This window comes from Asparagus officinalis, chromosome 6 (genome assembly GCF_001876935.1).
Source record: "Asparagus officinalis chromosome 6, Aspof.V1, whole genome shotgun sequence".
Classification (NCBI taxonomy): Eukaryota; Viridiplantae; Streptophyta; class Magnoliopsida; order Asparagales; family Asparagaceae; genus Asparagus; species Asparagus officinalis.
In genome coordinates, this window is record NC_033799.1 from 29,904,078 (window position 1) to 29,912,979 (window position 8,902).

Genomic DNA, 8,902 nt, shown 5'->3' on the forward strand with positions numbered 1-8,902 from the left:
ATATACAATATGAATAAAAAGATATATCCTAGCAAAGAGGTATATGATGAAATATATGCAAGGATATATAAATTAACACAAGGGTAAACAATCTAAACTAAAGATACAATTGTGATAGGACAATATAAACAATGCAAACACATAATATGATCACGGAGTTCGGACCTTCCGTCTTACGTCTCCGCTCCCCACTCTCGGGGAGAAATCCACTACCTTCCGTCTTACGTCTCCGCTCCCCACTCTCGGGGAGAAATCCACTATCACAACCGGGTTTTCTACGCTAACCCGAATAACATTTACACCACACAATATCGGTTTTCAACGCTCACCGATCAACGATCACAATATCACAATGTAACTACACTCCACATCCTCTAAGTGTTGGTTTCTCCGTGTCCTTCCTAAAGTGCTCGGATACAACCTCTTCCTAGATCCGTCAACTGACACCACTCCTCTTGGAGCCAACTCCGTTTCTTACCACACACTCCTCTCGGTGTACTAGTGTAATACAAAGTGAGTCTCACAATTTAAAGCTCACAAATCAAATGATTGTTCTCTAAACAAGATGAGAACTCAATTAAGCATAACTCTTAGTCACAAACCCACAACCCCAAATTATACTATGAATGTAAATACAATAAGCTCAATAGGTTGTGTGTGAACAAAGAGATAAATCAAAACAAGTCTAAACTCAATTTAATCTAGCAAAATAAATATGATAAGTTAAGCATAAATAAGCTAGATAAAGAGTTTAAGAAAACTTCTCTAAAACAAGAGTGGGGGGATGTAGATTGAAGCCCAAACAAGATTGATGATCTCCTCAAACTCTTGTGAAATTCTTTTCACAAACAAACTCTTAAACACTCTTTTAAACAAACAAAAAACAAGCTTAAACCCTTGTTAAACTCTTTTAAAATATCTCTTGGTAGTAGAAAATAGTTATGGAAAAGGAGTATATATAGGGAAGAAGAAAACAACAAAAAAAAACCATAAAAACCCACTAAAAAACAAAAATCAGCAAGTTACCGTTACTGTACAACGGTAACTTCGGCGGTCGACCGTGGCGGTCGACCGTGAGAAATAAAACTACAAAACTGCTCTCTGTACTGTAGACAGTCGACTATGATGGTCGACTGTACTGTGGCACAATCGACTGTAGCGGTCGATCGTACTGTTCACGGACAGTTTCTGATTTTGACAGATTCTGGAATTTTATCTATCTGACTTTATAAAATCAATTAAAAATAATAAATCAACTTCAAAAATCATGAAAATTTAAGGGAAGGTTCTAGACATGTAGATAAACATGTTAGAGAAATAGTTTCTAAAATATCACTTCCCAGTTGATATAAATAAATGTTTGAACACAGATATATAGTTTCTAAAAAAACTACAGAAAACTCGGTTTTGTAAATTCAATTGAAAATAACAAAACAACTCAAAAATTAGTAAAATTTGGGAAAATATTTGAATATATGATGATAAACATATAAACAAAGAAATTTTTTAAATCGCATTTCCCAATTGTGAAAACGCATCAGTTTTGTAAAAACATGCACGAACATGTGCACGAACATGAGCTTATTAAAAACTTAATTTTGTAAATTCAAATAAACATAACAAATTAATTCCAAAATTGATAAAACTTTGGAAAACATTTATAAACATAAAATTGAACATGTTAGAAAAAGAATTTCTCAAATTGAGTTTCCCATTTGTGAAAACTCATGTATTTTGCAAGTGTGTCCAAAACATGAAAATGTGATATACATAAAATTTGATGTTTTAACATAAATAATATTTTAAAACCCTATGAAATAATTTTATAAACTTAATGAAATATGTATACAATGATTGTTAAGTCCATAAACTAAAACTTGTGTATATATATAACTATATATATAAAAACCAAATATGTGTGTGTATATATGATCGAGCTTAAAGTACTAACACACATAAATAAAACCTAAACTAAATATACCCAAGCTTGATAGATCTTCGATGTAGCTCAACTTGGTACACTTACGGATGACGCTAGAACTTGGATCTTTAATTTGAATTGCATAGGCTTCACTTCACAATTCCGCCAACCTCCATTTGATATGATCGTGAATGTTCGATTTCATCCATCCTCCAATATGTTATTTGTCTACAATAAATAGAATTATACAAATACTAGACAAACAATATTAGAAGTAAATTATTTGTTAAACATCATCAAAATAAGAAGGCCAACAATCCTTAAGTACGGTTGAGTTGTTATCAACTGTAGATGACGTCAAAACACTTAATCTTATCAGAAAACGCGACGACAAAAGTCTATAATAGAAGCCCAGGGTCTTCATTAGAGAGGATCTAAAATCAGAGGGCGATGTGCTGTCAATTTGAATAGTAGACCACGGATTTCAGAGGAGAATTGGCAAATCTTGGCGAACTTTTTCATAAATAAAAGCCCTTCGAAAGATTTGAGATTCTTTCCCCCTCTTTCCTTCGAATTAAACTTAGTTTTAATCTCGGGAAGAGCCACAATCTCGCTTGGTCGTGATTGTCACTGCTGCGATTGTTTCATTCGTGAAGCAAAAGCATAATTATCTTGTCAAACCGAATCTGATCTGCGGTGGTCTACGGACTAACGCGTCCCCGGCACAGGCAAAGATCTCACGCAAAGCAATAGGAGATAAACTACTGCTACGTTTTGTTAGATAAAGTTATAATTTTCACTTTATTATTGTAAGAAGATCTTATAAAAAGAACGACTTTTCTTTCAGTTTGAACTTGTAATCGATAAATGGTGTAACAGGTTTGATAACAATGAAAACGATAATTTTTGACGAAAACAGGCTCTTTTTAGGGTTTCAGTTGAAGGTAAAAATCTCTCTTTTTTAGTTTGGATTTATTCTTTAGTTGTTCCGTATTAGTTTGTTGATTCTTTGATAAAGATGACCGAGAAAGAAGGAGTTGTGGAGGATACTTTTGGCATGAAGACCGTCCAAATTTTGAGTATTCACTCTATAAAGATAGATGTGGAGAAATTTAACGGCACTAACAATTTTGGTCTTTGAAGATGTGAAGTCTTGGATGTGCTCAACGCGCAAAATTTGGAGGATACTTTAGAGTTGGACGGGAAACCGGACGACATTGAGGAAAAGGTTTGAAAGAAGATGAATCGAACGGCGTGTGGTGTGATTAGGTCTTGTCTAACACAAGATTTAAAATATGATATGATCAATGAGACTTCGGCAAAAAAGATTTGGAAGATCCTAGAGGGAAAGTATTTGACAATTAAAGAGTGTGAAAAACTGCTTACATTTGAAGAGGAGGCTTTATCACTTCCAATTGATGAAGGGGACCTCCATTGGTGATCACATGAACCACTACACGAAGCTTCTTGCGGATTTGGCAAATGTGTATGTTATGATTAAAGATGAGAACAATGCGTTGTTGTTGTTGAGTTTCTTGCTTGACGAGAAATATGAGATATTTGTTCTTACTCTTATTAATGGTAAAGCATCTCTTTCGTATTGTGAGGTCACCTCTGCACTTATTATTTATCAGCTTTGGAAGAAGGATAATGAGACTTTGATTGATACACAGCGGGGGGGGGTTGGTCGCAAGAGGAAAGAGTCCAAACCAAAGTAGGAAGTCGCAGTCTAGAGGAGCACATGCTTCAGTTGGTAGGAATCAATATGTTTTTAGAACAGTTCGGATCAGAACGTGTGACAGGTGATTCGGGAGTTGAAGGAAGTGAGGTTCGTTTCGCAGTTGTCGAAGAACATCATTTCACTTGGAGTTTTTGAGGCATCAGGCTATAGGGTGATCTTAGAGGATGCATCTCTGAAGGTCACATTGGGGTCCATGATTGTGATGAAGGGTGTCAGAAAGAATAATTTGTATTATTTGATTGGGAGCATGGTGACTGGTGGAGAGCTGACGACTTCTTTTATTTTGGCTAAACTGTGGCATTTGAGGCTGGGATAGTCGAGTTTTGATGTCATGCATGGATTGGTGAGAAGTGCTTTGACCTGCAGATTGAAGTCCTGTGAACATGTCTGTGTGAGCAAGAAGATCAATGTGAAGTTTGGCACTTCTATTCACCGAGCGAATGGCCTTCTAGATGATGTTCACGTAGGCGTTTGGGTCCCTTCCAAGGAGGCATCATTGGAAGGTAATAGGTATTTGGTTTCCTATGTTGGAGACTGTTCTAGGTATTTATGGGTTGCAACCAAGTCTCGTTGGAGTGAAGTCCTAGTAGTCAACAACAGGTGGAAGAAGTGTATTGGCAGAAAGGTAATACGTCGTTCTGATTTTTGTAGGTGTTCTTTTCTGCATTTGTGCTGAGCTCACGGCAGTTTGAGACACTTCATTGGAGAGGAAACATTGGGGCGATGAGATGAGGTGGCAGATTTGATGAGCCGTTCCTTACTGGAGGAGAATCGGTGTTTGATGTCGAGCATTGGTTTGCAGAGTACTTCTGGTGTTGAGGCTTCGACATATTAGAGCCATCTTATTCATAGGTTGCCGATTGTTGCATTTGGAGTATTTGGATCTGGTGGAGCTGCTTTGGTTTTTGGATTGCTTCGGATATTTGGTCACCCAGTATATTGTCACATCCAGGATGTGAAATTTGATCCGAGTGCACATTTGGGATTCAGAGGCGTGTTTGGTTACCAGTTATGGAATTCTGATATTATTCTGAGTAGTACTGTCACATTTGACTCTCAACAGGTGGAGAGTGTTGGACAGATCATTGGGATATCGTAGCGGGTGGAGAGTGATGTTACTTCATGTTGGGTGGAGATTACTCCACGTTCTCCAGATCATTCTGTAACGTTGGGATTCTAGCTGAGGTGATACAGATTAAGGATCATGTTGATGTGGATGCAGATGATGAGTTTGTTGATTCGGGTGCAGCTGGTGGACACAGTTTGGATTTGGCTATGGTCGTTGGTTCACCTCAGGTGGAGGTGTTTGGTTCGTTTCACTTTGAGGCCAGTGGGAGAATTATCAGCTGCAGATTTGTTGGTGATGATCGTGAATGATTAAGAATCCTTCTAGTTGATTGAGGGCCTTTGGAGGCCATTTGGTGAACTACGTGAGGTTTGATTCCTTGGGCAAGAGGATACGTAGCAGTCATTTTTGATGTAACCAGTTTGGTGAGTTGATACCGACATTTGGAGTTTGTTCGCATTCTTGTTTGGATCCTGACTTGTTGTGGGTTGAGTCCATTGTCGTGGATTGTTTCCACTTCGTACTGGACGCAACAAGTGAGATGTTTGGTTGGTATTGGTGTCGACTCAGTTTTGGGAAAAATTCGTCGAGGTGGAGAATTGTAGAAACGATAAAAATATTGGAGAAGAACATGATTTTTGGAGTAGGCAGAGCTTTGGATGCTTGCCGGTCGACCGCGAGCTTTGTGGCGGTCGACCGTAAATGTGCCTACTACAGGGTGTTTTTTCGATTTTCTGGCCGGTCGACTGCGACATCAAGTGCGGTCGACCGCGGACCCTGTAATGCATTTTGTTGGTTTCTGTCTTTCTGATCGGTCGATCGCGATGATTTCGACGGTCGACCGCCAGTCGGGATTGGGCCTGATTGCGTTTTCCTGTTCTGTTTGGGATTAGCGTTTGGTATAAATACAAACACGTTTTAGGGTTTCTGGGGAGCAGTCAAGGGTTTGTTTTGAGCACGGAAAAGAGAGTTTTTTATGAGCTATTGGTTAGGGTTTTGTTTGAGAGATTGATAGCTTTGTTTGTGAGATTAATTGGTGAGTTTGAGTGATTTTGTAATCTTAGTCTGTACTATGCTTCTCTATTAGTGAAAACTCATCCCCTTTTTGCCTCATGGACGTAGGCAACTTGCCGAACCACGTAAAATTCGTTTGTTTGTGTTCGTGTCATTTTGGGATTGTGTTTGGCTTTCTCTCTCGACGTTTGTGTAATTTCCTCGGAGCCCAACAAGTGGTTTCAGCACAACAATGGCACGCGACAATGAGAGGAGTTGAGAAGGTTACAATGCTGACCCTCAATAGCTGTTTGTTTATATTTTTTAATAAGTGAGGAAAAAGGTTGGGAGCGTTTAAAAAAAGTAAATTTCTTCACTTTCTAAACCATCTAAAAATGAACGGATTGGGAGGGAAGAGATTAAGTTTTAAGTTTTATACTTTTATTAGTGCACTCCTCTCTTCTACTAGTTATCTATCCAAACATAATTAGTTCTATCACACTTTCTTCCTTTGGGTTTAAGTACAAAAATCAATTCTTTGTCTGTAGATGTCGAATTTAGTAAAATAGCTCATTCACTCTCTCTGTGATTATGCATATATTAAGTGGATTTTTATCTAAATTATCAATAACGCAGACCACACTCAACCAAATTGTTCTGGCCTAAATAAAGTGCTTCAAAAAAAAACCCCTCACTAATAATAATAGTAAAACTCAACCTCTTATATCAAAAAATGAAGCGAAGCAAGATATAGAAAACCTGTACATGTTCAACAAACCCCAATGGGTTTTTTTTAATAAAGTATTTGGCTTATTTCATTTTTGTAATCAATCAAAATTTACGAACATAATCAGAGAGTTAAATAAAGAGCCAGTAAAATATGGGACAATTGACAATAAGAAAAATAAAATCAAGAAAAGAAAAAGAGGGAAAGCAATAATTGTTTCAAAAGCTACCATCCTCTCTTATTCATGTCAAAATACTTTCTCATAATAAATAATTTTGTACACTACAGTGCAAAGTGTAACAATTGCATTATGTTGCCTCATACTCTCTAGTACCCAATGACTAAAATAAAACGGGTAAGAAAAAAACCCATAAAAAAGAAAAATTAAATAGTTATAATTCAACAACTATCCTCTTAAGATTTCACCCGAAGCTAGTGATCCGTGCTCTCCCAAACATCAGTCATAGTTTTTGTACCAGCCTCGGAGTTGTTGGTTGAATTGGACGAATTTCGAGACTATTAACTCCCTTTTGCAGAAAGAATTGAAAATATTAGTTGGAAATATGGGATAAGGTCTTGTTGTTATTTATAGTGATTTAACGGGAGAGGAATAATTATAACGAATCATTAGTGTAAATAAAGTTATATTTTGTGACAAGAATTAGTGAAGAAAGGTTATGAGTGACTGGTTAAATGAATATTTGATGGTAATAAATAGGGAAGTTATGAAAAATTAAGTACGTACATGTCTTCATGTACATATAGAGGTCTTCATGTACATATAGAGTGAGTGTTTAAACTAGTATTTAATGGTAATCAATAGGGAGGTTACCAAAAAATTAAGCATGTATCTGTCTTCATTTATGTATAGATAGATGTAGTTTATAAATATATGCTCCTGTTTTAGAGGATGTTTTTAAAAAAATATATTTTAATATGCAACACATTTTTATAATAATATTAGATTAGATTAGATTAGACTTAGAAAAAGTCTAGGGGCCCACTACTAAACTATGCATAGATGTCTATAAAAGGCCCATACACACTCTGCCTGCTTTCGTGTTCTCTCCCAACCCCCCTCTCTTCCTATTCATTGGAAGATCTAATTGTCACCGCTGGTCACCCCACCCCAATGGATAGAGCCGTGTACCTCCACCGTTTCACGGAGGAGACGGACTGGTACAACGAGGTTGTGCTCACCGCCCTGTTACCGGGTTGGGCTTGGAACCTTTCCCCCGGCCCATTAGAGCCTGGTTAAGGAACTACCTCTGTGGAAACATCCTCTACTTGGCGGCCTGCTCCCTTTGGTGCTTCTACATATACTACCTCAAGCGCAACGTCTACGTCCCTGAAGGTCCAAGTTTTTTTCTTTTTCTTTTTTTTTTAAAGGCTAATTAGCACTTGAATACCTTTTAGTTTCCCCCGTTTTGCGCTTGCATACCTTAGTTGGTTTTGGCAGCACTTTTATACCCTGATGTTTCTAAAATTTGCTCTTTCGCGGCGCTTTCAGTTATGCAAGCTTGAGAATTTCCCTCCGGAAATTTCCTTGCGACTCTCACGTACTAATTTTGAAACTTTTTAAACCCATAATAATTTATAGATTTACAGTTAAATGTATCAACGGCTTATTTTAAAATAGAACTGGGGTATGTAGGGGTGGAAATGAACCAAATATTTAACAAATAGTTCGATAATTGTTCGAATAACTATTCGATCATATTCGATTCGGTAGTTCATTTACCACTAAACAAATATTTTTTAGTATTCGAGTTTACTAACGAATAGAATTTAACCAGATGTATATCTGATTCGTTTGTTTATTAAATATTCGTTTAAAATTTAATCACAGCTTATTATTTGTATTATTGCACATATGATGTCATATTTTTAATTCACTTACCATTTCTACTTAACTTTTATATACTGATTTTAAGTCTAAAATAATCTTAAATCTATTTTCTAATTAAAATTTTGATTTAAATATATATACATCATATATTAAAAAGGAATAATTTTTATTTATGAATTTTAATATTATTTGAAAATCAAAAATTTTTAGCAGAATAAATATACTCTAATATTTGATAAGTATTTGTGAATATTCATGAATATTTATCAAATACCAAGTATTCGAGTTCGAAATCGAAAAACTAGATATATGAATATTAGAGTCCGTATTCGAATTCGATAATTTTAAACAAATACAAATACGAACACCTTAGTATTCGATTCGATTCGATCGTTTATCACCCCTAGGGGTATGTTTAAAATAGAACTTTGGTATGTCAAGAAAGTTAAAAAACTATTACGGGTTAAAAATTCTAAAATTAGCATGTGAGTGTCACACCGGAATTTTCGAGGAGAAGTTAATTATTACGTTTGCACAACTAGGAGGTATTAAAGCACAAATTTTAAAAACTTTAAGGCATATAAGTGCTACCTAAAAATGTGGGT

General features: G+C 36.2%; 1 pseudogene; it reads left to right on the forward strand.

The window, feature by feature from the left end:
* LOC109845998 overlaps positions 7,581-8,902 on the forward strand; it is a 3,578-nt pseudogene continuing 2,256 nt past the window's right edge.